Raw genomic sequence first — 14,175 nt, 5'->3', positions numbered from 1 at the left:
TCTGCAAAAAAATCTCCATTGTGGTTTTGATAGAGATTGCATTGAATTGAAAGATTGCTTTGGATAGTTTTGTCATCTTAGCAATATTATGTCTTCCAAACCATGAACATAGGATGTCTTCCCATTTATTTATGTCTTCTTTAATTTCTTTCAGCAATGTTTTATAGTTTTCAGTGTACATCTTTCATCTTCTTGGTTAAATTTATTCCTAAGTATTTTATTCTTTTTGATGCTATTGTAAAGGAATTGTTTTCTTTACATCTTATTTGGACTGTTCATTTCTAGTGTATGGAAATGCACCTGATTTTGTTTTGATTTTTGTGTGTTTATTTTTGTATCCTGCAAATTTTCTGGATTCATTTATTGATTCCATCAGCTTTGGGATTTTCTATATATAAAATCATATCATCTGGGAGCAGAGATAATTCTACTTTTTCTTTTCTAATTTGGATGTTTTTTCTTTTCATATATATATTTTTTTTTTTTTGGTCAAATTGCTCTGGCTATAACTTGCTGTTCTATGTTGATTAGAAATGGCAAATCGGGCATCGTTGTCTAGTTCCTGATGTTAGAGGAAAAGCTTTCAGTCTTTCACCATTGAATACGGTGTTAGCTGTGGGTTTTTCATATATGACCTTTATAATGTTGAGGAAGTTTTCTTTTAGTCCTAGTTTACTGAGTGTTTTTGTCATGAAAAGGTGTTAAATTTTGTCAAATGTTTTTTCTGCATCAATTGGGATCATGATGTGTTGGTTTTTTTCTTCATTCTGTTAATGTATATTACATTGATCAGTTTTTGTATGTTGAACTATCCTCATATTCCAGGAATAAATCCCACTTTTAATATGCTGCTGAACTCAGTTTGCCAGTATTTGTTTAAGAACTTTTACATTACTATTCATTAGGGATATTGCTCTGTAGTTGTTTGGATTTTTTTCTTGTAGTGTCTTTGTCTGTTATTGGTATCAGGGTAGTGATGGCCTCATAGAATAAGTCAGGAAGTGTTTCCTTCTCTTCAGTTTTTTGGAAGAGTTTGAGAAGGATTGGTGTTAATTCTTTTTAATTGTTTGTAGAATTCAACAGTGAAGCCATTTGGTCCTGGGCTTTTCTTTTTGGGGAAGTTTTTGATTACTGATTCAATCTCATTACTAGATATAGTTATATTCGGATTTTCTATTTCTTCATGAGTCGATTTTAGCAGACTGTGTCTTTCTAGGAATTGATCCATTTCAGCTAGGTTATCCAATTTGCTGGTACACAATTGTTCATAGTATTCTCTTATAATCCTTTGTATTTCTATAAAATCAGTAGTAATATCCCCACTTTAATTTCTGATTTTGGTAATTAGAGTATTCTCTCTTTTTCTCTTAGTCCATCTAGGTAAAGATTTGTCAATTTTGTTGATCTTTTCAAAGAATCAACTCTTAGTTTCTTTGATTTGTCTCCATTGTTTTTATTTTCTCTATTTTGTTTATTTCTGTTCCTATCTTTAGTATTTCCTTCCTTCTACTAGCTTCAGGTTTAGCTTGCTTTTCTTTTTCTAGTTCCTTAAGGTGTAAAGTTAGGTTATTGATTTGAGATCTTCTTTTTTAAAGTATGCATTTACAGCTATAAATTCCCCTCTCAGCACCGCTTTGCTGCATTCCATTAGTTTTGGTATGTGTTTTCATTTTCACTTAATCTTCAGAGTTAAAGGGCATAGTTTACATGCTCTGCCTAATTCTATGACTTGTCAATTTTCCTTTCAATTTTGGCCTGTTAATTTCTTACTATTCAGTTTCTCTTTGTTGTTTTTAAAAGGATTATTTTCTGATTTATTCAACATTTTTTATTGTTTTTCATAGAAGAATTTGTCTGGAAAAGCTGGCCTTTTATTACCAGAAATTGGAGTTCCTAGTAGTTTTTCCATTTTGGAGGGCCAAAATATCTCAAAGATTGTCTCAGAGGAATCTGTGGCTCTTTTATTTCCTTCTCATACTCCATCAGAACCTTGATTGTGCTAGTTTCAGGACATTTATGTTGGATTCACTGTTTCATATGTTCATTTTACTCCTTTTTATATTTGCATGTCCTGAGAAATTATAAGTGAAGACTATAATTGTTTTCTTGATTCTGAGCATAATAACTCTTGAAATTTTTTTAAAAGAATGAAGAAAAAGTGCCTATATCTCTTTAGCCTAAAGATAACTGCAGTGAATGTATTCATGCATTCCCTGCCAACAGTTTTCTTACGCAAATAGAGGGATGGTATGACCAAATTGACTATGTGTATTCTGCACGGTTTGGTATGGTAGCCACTGGCCACCCATGGCTGTTGGGCTTTGAAATGTGGGTACTCTTTTATGAGATGTGCTTTAAGTGGAAGATATACTCCAGATTCAGAAGATTTATTATTTTAAAAACTGTTAAATATCTCATAATTTTCATGTTGATTACATGTTGAAATGATATTTTGGCTATATTGGATTAAATTTTAAAAATTATTAAAATTAACTTCACTCATTTCACTTTTTTAATTAAACATGGCTTCTAGCACATTTAAAATTACTTATGCGACTCTCATCTGTGTCTCTCATAATATGTCTGATACAGCTGATATGTACTGCTTTATATTCTTTTTCCACTTAACATTACAGCATAGGCACTTTTGCCTGAGTATCATTTTTAATAGCAATTCAATATCTCATCATTTAGGAATGTTATATTTATACTGTAGCATACAGAAACATTTTTTTTTTTTTTTTACATTTTGTGATACTTAGTTTTTCTTGCTCTGGCAATTATATTGTACTCTTCAGTTACTCAGCAAACATTTAATAACTACCTGTTCCTTATTCATTTGCTCCTTTCTTCATTCCTTCCATTTTTTCTTCCTTTTTTCTTCTTATATTCATTTGCCAAATATTGTTGACGTCCCTGATAGGCAGTATAACGTAATGATTAAGAGTAATTGCCCCTGGGGCCAGACTACATGGGTTGTAATCCTAGTCCTGTCACTTAGCAGCTGAATTACTTTAGGAGATTTACTTAACTTCTCTGGTATCAGGTTTCTCAATTATAACAAGATTATAGTTGTAGTTACTTCATATAATGTTGTGAGTATTAAATAAGATATAATTAATTTTATGATCACATTTTGAACAATACCTAGCACATTTTAAGTTCCACGTAAGTATAAGTTATTATTATCAATGTCTGTCATCTCATAACAGCCTAGCAGGGAAGACAGGCACTAGAAAATTACTATAATCACGCTAAGTGTTACAAAAGGACAATCTCGGAGAGATGCACCAATGAATTCATTGCCCTCAAGTAGTTCGTAGTCCGTTAGGGGAGAAAGACATGAAAATAAGTAACCCTAATACCATGGGATAGATGCCAATAGAAGTTATATTCAAAATGGCACAGCACAGATGAAGAATGGACTCAGTGCCCCTGGTGGTTTATAGAGGCGGTATCTTCTGAGCTGAGTCTGGAGGGATCACTTCTGTTTTTATCCCCAGTCGTTTAATCATGGGTATAGATTCGTGGAAGTCATTAACATCAGTCAGCAAAATAAAACGCCTTACAGTTTCACAAGTTTATTAGCAGTTGATTTGGACTAACTGGCTGCATTTTAAAAAGAGCAAACTCCATCAGCATTTTCATATACTGATACTTGGAATGGAGGCAACACAGATATTTCAGGAAATAGGGGATTATCTTTCACAATAGACGTATAAAGAGAGTGCCAATTTAGTGTAGGGATTATTTTCTTCTATTGTAGATGCTTAACTATCAAGCAAAATACCAAATATTTTAACAATAAGACAGTCCACAATTTTATCAAGTAAAGTAACAAAGCTTTCCCTTACCATGAAAAAGAACTAATGACTTCAACTGTGAGCACAAGAGAGCTGTTAGGAGTTTGAGAATAAATTTAACTTGGGTAGAAAATGTTCTTGCTTTTAGAATGGGAAAGAACAATGTAATGATTGAATTTGATAGAATTACTACTTTCTCAGTTGAATTATCCAGTCTAAGTATAATGTGCAGGTGACTTTGTGTGTTTCTAGCTCTTTTTCAGTGATAAGTATACTTTAAAACAACCTTTATTCGAGCCTTGGATATGCTAAATTAACAGTCAATTTACCTGGCAAAAACAGCTTGACTAAATGCTTGTCTTTGTACTGGAGAAAATACATCAGTGAACTGGAGAGCTTCCTTAAAGTCATTCGCCCATCTTTGTCCTCTTTTCACACCATGTCTTTCTAATTAGTAGCCAACTCTTAAACAAATAAAAGGAATGCCTAATAATGAAAGGTATAAAGATTTTGATTGGAAGCTTGTAGTACAGTGTATCTTTAACGTTGTTTTGTCATTCACTTAATGCTGATGAGAATTTCATTTATTTTTCTTCACCTTTTCATTGGAAAGTCAAGATGTTTGTAAATCCAGATTAATGACGACAGCAGTTAACTACACCTGCTCATAAATCTATTTGTGTTAGTATATTTTGACAGGTGGAATGTATTGTAATCTAACTCCCACTGTACACATTTCTCCTTCCTTTCCAATTTATAACAATCCCAAAAAGGATGCAGTAAAGGACATACTTATGCTGTAATATGTTTTTGTGTTTTCACTTATTTTGTAGATTCATTTCCAATTGAGTTATACCGTCAGCTTTGTCATGATGTATCATTATAACTTCTTTGTGTTTGGATATGTATTTCTAACTGCATGAAAATGTTCTGATTAATGTAGGCTGATGTTTCAAAATTAAAATCCTATGTTCTTTGTGAGTATTTAATACACTAAAGACATTTTTAACACAATTGCTGCTTGGGATAGATACAAATTTAAGGCAGTGCTGAGTGATGAAATACAATTTACATGTATATAATTTACGAAACTATCCCCAAGGGATCTTGTGTCAATTTGATGTCTCTCTCATCCTCAGGTAACTGAAACAGAAAGGTCTGGTCCAGTTGTTCTCAACAAGGGTGACTTTTTTCCCGAGGGGACATTTGGTAATATTCTGAGATACCGAAGTGATCACAACTAAAGGGTGGGAATGACTGGCATCCAGTGGGTAGAGAGGCCAGGGATGCTGCTAAAAATTCTAGAACGCCCAGGACAGCCCCTACACTCTAACAAAGAATTGTTTGTCCCAAACTATCAATAGTGCCAAGGATGAGAAACCCTAGTCTAGTCTGAAGAATTTAAAATCTTTTCATTTACTTTAAATATGGACATCCTTATTCCTCTAGCTATTAACCTTTGTCAGAGCTACCCAAGCAACATCTCAGCTACATATCTGATGTTGTATACCTCTCTGGCTTGACCTAAATTAGCAAGAGTCCTGAGAAATTGAGGTGGCCATCTGTACCTTCACTGGTACACATACGCTGGCACACACTCCCTCCCTCTCGCTCGCTCGCTCGCTCTCTTTCTCTCATTCTCTCTCTCTCTCTCTCTCTCACTCACTCACTCACTTTGTGAACCCCAACATAGAACCCGTCTCTCTCACCTACATCCAGGCAGCCCAAAAGTTGCTGTAATTATTCTGACTTACTGGCAGCACGCCCCTGCCATGTTGGTTCATTGTGGCTGTTGAATGAACTCAATGAGAGAAGCGATGGGGACTAGGAGACGTTAAATGGCACCACTGTGAGTAGTCCCCTGCCTTCCAAGCTGGCTGTGATTCTTGCCAAGCCTAAGCTCTTGCGTGCTCTGGCTTTGCACACCCTTTTCAATGTGGTTCCTGTGGAGATGAGTGGACATACATTTCCTTTCAAGAGGTCTGCTTTTTTCTGGCCTGCCATTCTCAATGGCTTATAGGACAGAGAAAATAATACTGAACCCTACAGATTCAGTTAATTCTGTGTTTCAGAGACTGTCTGCACACTGGCAGACACGTCTTCCTTTACATATATGAGTATCTTTTTGTGAAAAGTACCAAGGGACCTGGTGAGGTTTTACATTCTGGGTGTCTAGAGAGAAAAATTTCTAGAAGAAAGGAGGAGATATCATATGGCTGCCTTTACTCACTCAAACACTTTAATTTCTGCTCCTGGGTGTCAATCACTCAACATGTAACTACCAAGTATTTACAGCATGCAAAACATTCATGTGGAACTGTTAATAGAAGGGTGAAAAAAACTCTCGTTCTCTGAATTCCTCAAAAAAATTGGGGGATAGGTGAAATGATCTTACACAAGAGTAAACTCAAGGAAGGGTGGGATTCATAACCAACTGAAGTAATGACATGGATGGTAAAGGTCAAGAGGGACAGTAATACATGACAATCTTGCGTTCACTCCCCGCTCCCGTGTTCAAGGCAGACATAACGTGAGTCATGTCCCTCTTCGCTGCTGTACCCTGATGTGGACTCAAATATTTTCAACATAGCAATGCAGGCGGCCATAACCACTCAGTGGGAGATGGTATCTCAGATGAACTCCATTTACCATCCTTGGACTGTGGACTTGAAGAAGTCACAGTAGTTTGATTTCAATGGCGAGAAGGGTCTTTCAGTCCTGGCAGTGACACCGCTAAAATCACAGTGATAGGAAAGTGTTTGGAGAAGATTTCATAAGCATGTGAGCAGGAATCTGGGGCCTCATTAAAATAAAGGGAGCAGTCAGAGAAGCTGCTGGTTTGTGGGAAAAGATAAGAATGTGCTTTTAGAATTATGTGCCTCCACTTCTTTTTCTCTATATTCTGGAATTCCCTCTCCATTTCATCTTCTCACTTATTCACCTTTTCCACCTTTCCTTTTCTCCTATTTTTCTTGCCTTCTCTTTCTGACATCACCCATCCCTAATACTAAGACTGCTGAAAAGAGGAGTATAAGAAGAAAAAGGCCTCTCTTTGTCTTCCTGAAGTAGTTTCATAAGTTATTACCAATTTCAGCATTCTGCAAACATAATTTTTTACTAGCTTGAATGATTTCAGGTCTCAGATCATTGATAATAATTTTAGTGATGGTAAATATTCATAGCTAACATGTACTGGGTACATCCCATATCCTAGATATACACGCGTAGCTTCATTTCATCTTTAGAACAACTCTTTGAGGCTAGATACCATTAATACCACCTTATGCAAAAGAAACTTAGTTATGTAACTTGACCCAAAATCACCCAGCTAGGAAACCGTGGAGCTGCTTGGATCCAAAGTCCATGCTATTAATAATAATGCTATTCATCCTAGTAGAGAAAGGTAATTAAAATAAATGATTTGGAGGATGAGAAATACAGATGTATTTAAGGAATACAGTGAGAAATTAAAATTTGCTGTGTTTGTGTATGGTGTTATGTGGAAACATAAGTCTGCAGTTTCTTATTTTTGTCCTCCTCAGAGTTCAAAAAGAAAAAAAAAACTATAAATCTGCTGGAAGAAGGAAACACTCAGGTTCCTGAACAGATCGGTGTGGGAAAGACCTGACTGACAATTAGGAGATGAACGATCATTTGGGGAGAAGCGAGCTTACTTAGCTGCAGAGTCTATTATGTATTTGGGTACATTATTGTTTCTGAGTAACTCTTTGTTCCAGACTGATCCACTTGGCATGGGTACCCCGCCGCCCATCTGTTTTCTTCCAAAGGCTTTGAAAAACATGTTCGTCTGCTGTTGCATCATAGTTGCAGCTCATTAAATGCCTCCTGCAGGAGACAAGCGCATACCTTGGTTTCCCTCTGTGCAAGAATGAGCATGTAGATAAAGCAAAGTCATTCGACACCTTCCCCAGCAATCATGGAGTCGTTAGTAGATATTACTTGGCGAGCTTTTCTTAGTCACTGCTGATGCACACACTGTCACAGTCTGAATTACTCTGTGAGTCCTTCTGATGTCTGAAAGCCGGCCAGCCTTACTGTTAGGGTTTACTCTGTCAACTGGACAGCTACGTTACCAAGTCTAATTACACACATTGAAAAAAAAACGAAAATGTCCTCATATCAAGCTGGAAATAGAAGTCAAGGTATAACAGAAAAGAGAGGCTTTTAATTAAATCATGTCAGTTACCTTTGCCGCCAGCTCATAGTTTAATTCAAGTACTCTCATTGTGAGAGCATTGGGTCAAGAATCCTTCCTCAGGAGTCCTGGGGAATATGATCATTCTTGTCCAGCCCCAGCCAGATTCTGTTTGGAGGCCATTCCCATTGCTTTAATTAGGGGGAAAAAATTAATGTTGTAAATTCATAGCCTGTCACTCTTAATTTCTGCACAATCCATCACACTCTGAGCCTGTGTGTGGCAGCTCTTTTTAATAAAGGATTTTGCAGAGCACCTGCTGTGACTGAAACACTTTATCATCTTTGCCAGCTCCAGGAGTTCTAGCATTATGTCATGTTTGACTCCAAAAAATATTATTATAAGCCCTGGAATTAGAAACCCAACAACGGAACTGGCTGATTTCAATTGACCATGAAGCTATCGTATTTTGAGAAATAAAACTTTGTAAGTTTTCATTTTAATCAAAAACTGTAACAGGACCAGAGGTGCTTGTCTGAAACGAATAGTTTCCACATTTCTGGATCCTGTCGGATAATGGCTCTCTCATCCATGAATTAATTATAAAACTAGAAATACTCGAAGAATATCAAATTGTATCCCCACACTTTCTTTTAATGACAACTTTATGTTTCATCAACTCGGAGCTTAAAGGATGGAAGTGAAGAGCATTCAAGAGCCAATTTTTAAAGCATCTCACCAGCTGCAGCACCAGGAAGATCATCAAGGGTTTGCTAGGTGCCAGCATCGTCCTAGTGTAAACCGGCTTATTGAAGAGTCTCAAGTTATGGGGATAACTTTTAGGGAAAAACTTTTTCCTAATAATAGGCTTCAAGGAGCATATGTAAAACCTCCTCCACTCTTTCCCAGCTGACTAACAGCTCCCTTAATAACTCAGCCCAGCTCCACAAGTTTTAGGTGTTTTCTACTTAGTTGAATGGTTTCTTTGGGATTTGTGTTGAGAATCAGTCCTGGCTGTTTTTAAACATCATTCTGATCCTTTTTCCTCTTTGCCCCATTAGTGTTCAGTCCTGAGTCTTACCAACATTAAGAGAGAGTCTCCTGTCTCCAACCTTTTCCAGACCTATAGGAGGAGGAGTTCTGTCACTCACTAGCTTTAAAAGCGACTTTCCTGGAGGACTGTCTCTCGACTCCAAGGAGAGGAAGGACGTGCCCCCACACACCCCTGGCGAGGAGTAGAGACAATAGCTCATCTTGTTGGATTTCTCTTATAAATGGGCGATAAAGTTGAGTGGAGGAGGAGGGGCTCGTTCTTCTGCAATGGCGCCCCTAAGCAAGTACTGCAGGGAGTTAGCTGCCCTCTTCACTCTGACTTTAATGCACAGTCAACTTCCAGATTCTTCTTCAGCTGCAGGCCTTAGCCACAATTGTGGGATAATAAGGACAGCCTCCTGAGTACCAAGCATCATCCACATTCTTTACATATGCTCTTCTCGGCAGATGAATAATAACGTTCTGAAGTAGGCTTGGTATCTCCATTTGGAAGATGAGGTGGTTTAGGAAGGTAGCATACTATAGTATCTGTCCTATGGTGGTTAAAGGGGCAAAGCAGTGTCACACATGGGTTCAAATTGTAGGCTCTGTAAATTATAACTTCTCAATAGATCTAGGAGCCAGATGTGGGTTGGGGGTCTACCATTAACCCTCTCCTCACTTTCTAGGCACCAATTCTTAGCCTTGGCTTCTTTACTTCTCTGTGGACCTCTCTCTTATCTGAAGTGTCCTCATATAAACCCTACAGCTCTCGGAGATCTTCTTAATTTCCCAGATCCAAGCCTTTGGTTATGTGGCTCACTTCCCTTGAAAGTTCTTCCTTCCCCCTTCTTCATCAATCCCCCAGAAGAAATTCAATTATTAAAGGATTAATCATATGTTTATTTAATGACTACATTTATCAGTTAGGATAGGCTGGATTTTGCTGCAGTAACAAACAAATCTGCAATATAAGTGGCTGATAACAACACAGACTATTTCATACTCATACAATATGTTTATTAGAGTCAGCTGGTGGTTTTGCTCCATGGCATTCTCACTCAGAAACAGAGTCTCCAGCATCTATAGCAGCTCTGTAACAGATCTTTCTGTGAAGAAGGAAATGGTTTATATCCGCACTGCCCAAAATAGGATCTAATAGTCACAGGTGGCAATTGAGTACTTGAAATGTGGCCAATGTGACTGAGGAACTGAATTTTCACTTTTTCTTTCCTTTTTTTTTTTTTGGTGAGGAAGATTTGCCATGAGTTAACATCCATTGCCATTCCTCCTCTTTGTTTGGCTTGAGGAAGATTAGCCCTGAGCTAACATCTGTGTCAATCTTCTTCTATTTTTGTATGCTCTGTTATTTGTATGTGGCATGCCTCCACAGCTGGCTGATGAGTGGAGTAGGTCCATACGCAGGATCTGAACCTGCAAACCCGGGCCACTGAAGCAGAGCACATGCAACTTTAACCACTTGGCTGTGGGGTTGGCCCCCGAACTTTTATTTAATTTTAATTAATTTAAATTTCAATGGCCAGAATTGGCCAGTAGCTACTGTATTGTAGAGTATACGTCCAGATCATCACGTGCAGCTAGAGGAAAATGAAACTTGGACACTTATACACTGGTCCTTAAAAACTTCTACAGAGGAGTAATAATAGCCATGCTGTCTCACATTTAATACGCCAAAGTAAATCCTATGTCCACATCTAGATTCTAGGGGTCAGACACAACTGTCCCATCTTGTCCTTGAGGGAGGAGAAATGAAAGCATCAGCGAGTAGCACTAATGAATTACGCACCACCACTGCTTGGTGTTCTGGATATCCAGTGATAAATGAAATAGACGTGTGTCTGGCCCTCATGGAGCTTAGAATCTAATGAGGAGGGAGGATGGACTATTAAAAACACACACCCTCCTAAGCCAAGCTTTAAATATGATTAAGAGACTGGGCGTTTGAGGGAGACTGGCTTGGGTTCAAATCCTGGCTCTGCCTTGAGTAAGTTTCTGACATTTCTCTGCTTATGTTTCCTCATCTGTAAAACAGGGATGATTACTTTGAATGAAATTATACTATATTTACAAAGTATTTTATCACATTTCCAACAATAAATTGTAATTATTATTAATTTAGACTATATGATTCTGTGTTCTTAGAACACAGTTTACTTTATATAATAATCTTTTTCTTCATGCAAAAGAAATAAAAATAAATAAAAATGAAAACCCACAAATATACAGGTTATCTAGGGTAAATATTCTGTACCGTTGGGGCAGAATAACTGACATAAATAAAGGCTTGTAATTTAGATAGAGAAGTAGAAAAGACTTCTATTAAAAAGTAGCCTGAATGATGAGTATGAAGCGGTGCGGAGGTGGGTAAGAGTATTTCAGACAAAGGGAAGAGCATGTGTGAAGGCCTTGGATTTGCAAAGTGCTTGATGATATCTTGTAGGAAGTGAGGAAAGGCCTGGGAGGTTGGAGTGTAGGCCCAAGGAGGAGAATGCACAGTGAATGCAGGCAGAGCAGGGCCATGTCATACACAGATTTGTGGGAGGAGTTTACAGTAGACTCTGGTCAAAAGGAGCCTTTAAAGAGCTTTGTGCAGGAAACACATAATCTGTGTAGTTTGGAAAGGTCACTCTGGCTGTGGTTTGGGGAATGGGCTTGGAGAGGGACAAGAGAGAAGCAGGAAAGCTCCTTCTGATGGTTAATGTTGTGTGTCAAGCTGACTAGGGTAAGTGATGCCCAGATAGCTGGTAAAACACTATTTCTGGGTGTGCCTGTGAGGGTGTTTCCAGGAGAGATTAGCACTCGAATTGGGAGTCTGAATAAAGATCGCCCTCACCAAAGTGGGTGGGCATCGTCCAATCTGATGAGGACCTGAATAGAACAAAAAAGTGGAGGAAGGGTAGATTTGCTCTCTGTTTGAGCTGAGACATCCACCTTCTCCTGCCCTGCGACATCAGTAACCTGGTTCTCAGGCTTTCATACTTGGACTGAATTATACCACCAGCTTTCCTGGTTCTCTAGCTTGCAGACAGCAAATTGTGGGACTTCTTGGCCTTCATTGTCATGTGAGTCAATTCTTATAATAAATATACATGTATACACACATATATGGAGATATACATATCCCATCAGTTCCGTTTCTCTAGAGAACCCTGATTAAGACACTCCTTCTCCAGGAAGAATTCTGTATTAGTTATCGGTTGCTGCATAACAAAAAATGTGCAAAGTTAGTGGCTTTAATCATCATTCACTTATGATCTCACAGTTTCAGTGGTTCAGGAGTCTCAGTAGGGTTTAGCTGGGTCTTCTACTCAGGGTTCATAGGGCTGCAATCCAAGTGTTGTCCAAGCTGCATTCTTTTCTGGATTTCAGGATCCTCTGCCAAACTCATGTGGTTGTTGCCAGAATTCAGTTCCTTGTGGTTGTAGGACTAAAGTCCCTGTTTTCTTAAAAGATGTCAGCTGGGGGTTATTCTCATCGTTTGCAGATCCTTACTACATGATCCTCTCACAACATTCCAGCTCACTTCTTCAAGGCCAGCAGGAGAATCAGTCACAGTTGAGTCACTTACCTGATTAAGTCAGGCTCACCCAGGAAATCTCTCTTTTGATTAACTCAAAACCAATTGAATTAGGGTCTTAATCTGAAAAATCCCTTCACCTTTGACATATAACCTGATCACAGGAGTGATATCCCATTATATTCACAGATGCTGTCCGCACCCAGAGAGGGCATTATATAAGGTGTGTGCACCGGGGTCAGGAATCTCAGGCGGGCCATCTTAGAATTCTGCCCACCACAACTTTATTCATTTTCCAAGCTCACATAGCATTTGGCCTTCCAGAACCTCCCACAGCAGTTACTGTCTATACTCCAGGGGAAAAAGGGCAAGAAGTAGGCAGCTATTGCCCCCCAAGAACCAATTCATTCATATGGGTCATAAGAAGCCATAGTCTACCTTTCTGGTTTTTTTTTTTGTTTTTTTTTTTTTGGAGGAAGATTAGATCTGAGCTAACATCTGCTGCCAATCCTCCTCTTTTTGCTGAGGAAGACTGGCCCTGAGCTAACATCCATGCCCATCTTCCTCTACTTTATATGTGGGACGCCTGCCACAGCATGGCTTGACAAGTGGTGCGTATGTCCACACCTGGGATCCGAACCAGCGAACCCCGGGCCACCAAAGCGGAACATGCAAACTTAACTGCTGCACCACTGGGTTGGCCCCATAGTCTACAATTTTTGGCAACTTAATTTGATGATCTATTCAGCTCTAAGAGCCTAATTAAGGCTGTCCAGATTCACAAGAGACTGGTCAGTAAGCCAGAATGACATCACTATTGTTTGGCACAAAATATAACTGCCAGACAGAGTGGAAGAGTTGTGTTGGCTGAGGAAACTGCAGAAAGTATTTAAAGAAAGTTTGGAATCAGAGAAAGAAGGTTCAGTATGGTCAAGTCACTTAACTGCTTAGAGCCTCAGTTTCTTCATCTTTAAAATGAGGATCATTTAAATCACTCTACAGCGTTATTTGTGAGGAATAAATGAGATAATATATGTCAAACTCTCATCATGGGGCCTGGTACCAGTTAAGCTTGCAACAACCAGTAGCTGCTATTATCCTCCTTATCCTCCTCACCAGGCTCAACCAAAGCCAGGTAAATATTTGTTGCTGTAATACAGTTGAAGGCAGGCAGCTTGGGAAGCTGGCCAGGTTTTATCCCAGGAGGGGCTCCAGAGCTGAAGCAAACAAGCTCACCAGTGTGTCACTAAGCCACTCTGGGCCATCATTTCCAAGTCTGTTAAACTGAGATAACCTCCCCCTCCGTGTCCTCTCACTGAGGAAGTTTGTGGCAGCAATTCAAGATTCTTAAAAGAAATGTGCCCTGGGATAATCATATAGCAATAAATACCTTACATCCATGTCTCTTTTTTCCTCCCATAGCTTATAGGTATTCTTGCTGCTCTAACGTGTCTTGATAACAGAACCTTCCTGAGCAATCTATCATTCCATTACTTTATAGCTGGGATTTGATTGTTTATTCATTTGGACTCTGCTACAGATTTCTTCATACCACTGAACAGCAAGCAATCAATTAGCACTCAATTTTCCTGTTGTCACACCTGTGTGTTGGAATGGGCACAGTTTCCCTGCCCTGAACCTCTGAA

This window comes from Equus quagga, chromosome 1, assembly GCF_021613505.1.
Source record: "Equus quagga isolate Etosha38 chromosome 1, UCLA_HA_Equagga_1.0, whole genome shotgun sequence".
NCBI lineage: Eukaryota > Metazoa > Chordata > Mammalia > Perissodactyla > Equidae > Equus > Equus quagga.
The sequence above is the reverse complement of the archived record's forward strand: the minus strand, read 5'-3'. Positions refer to the sequence as shown.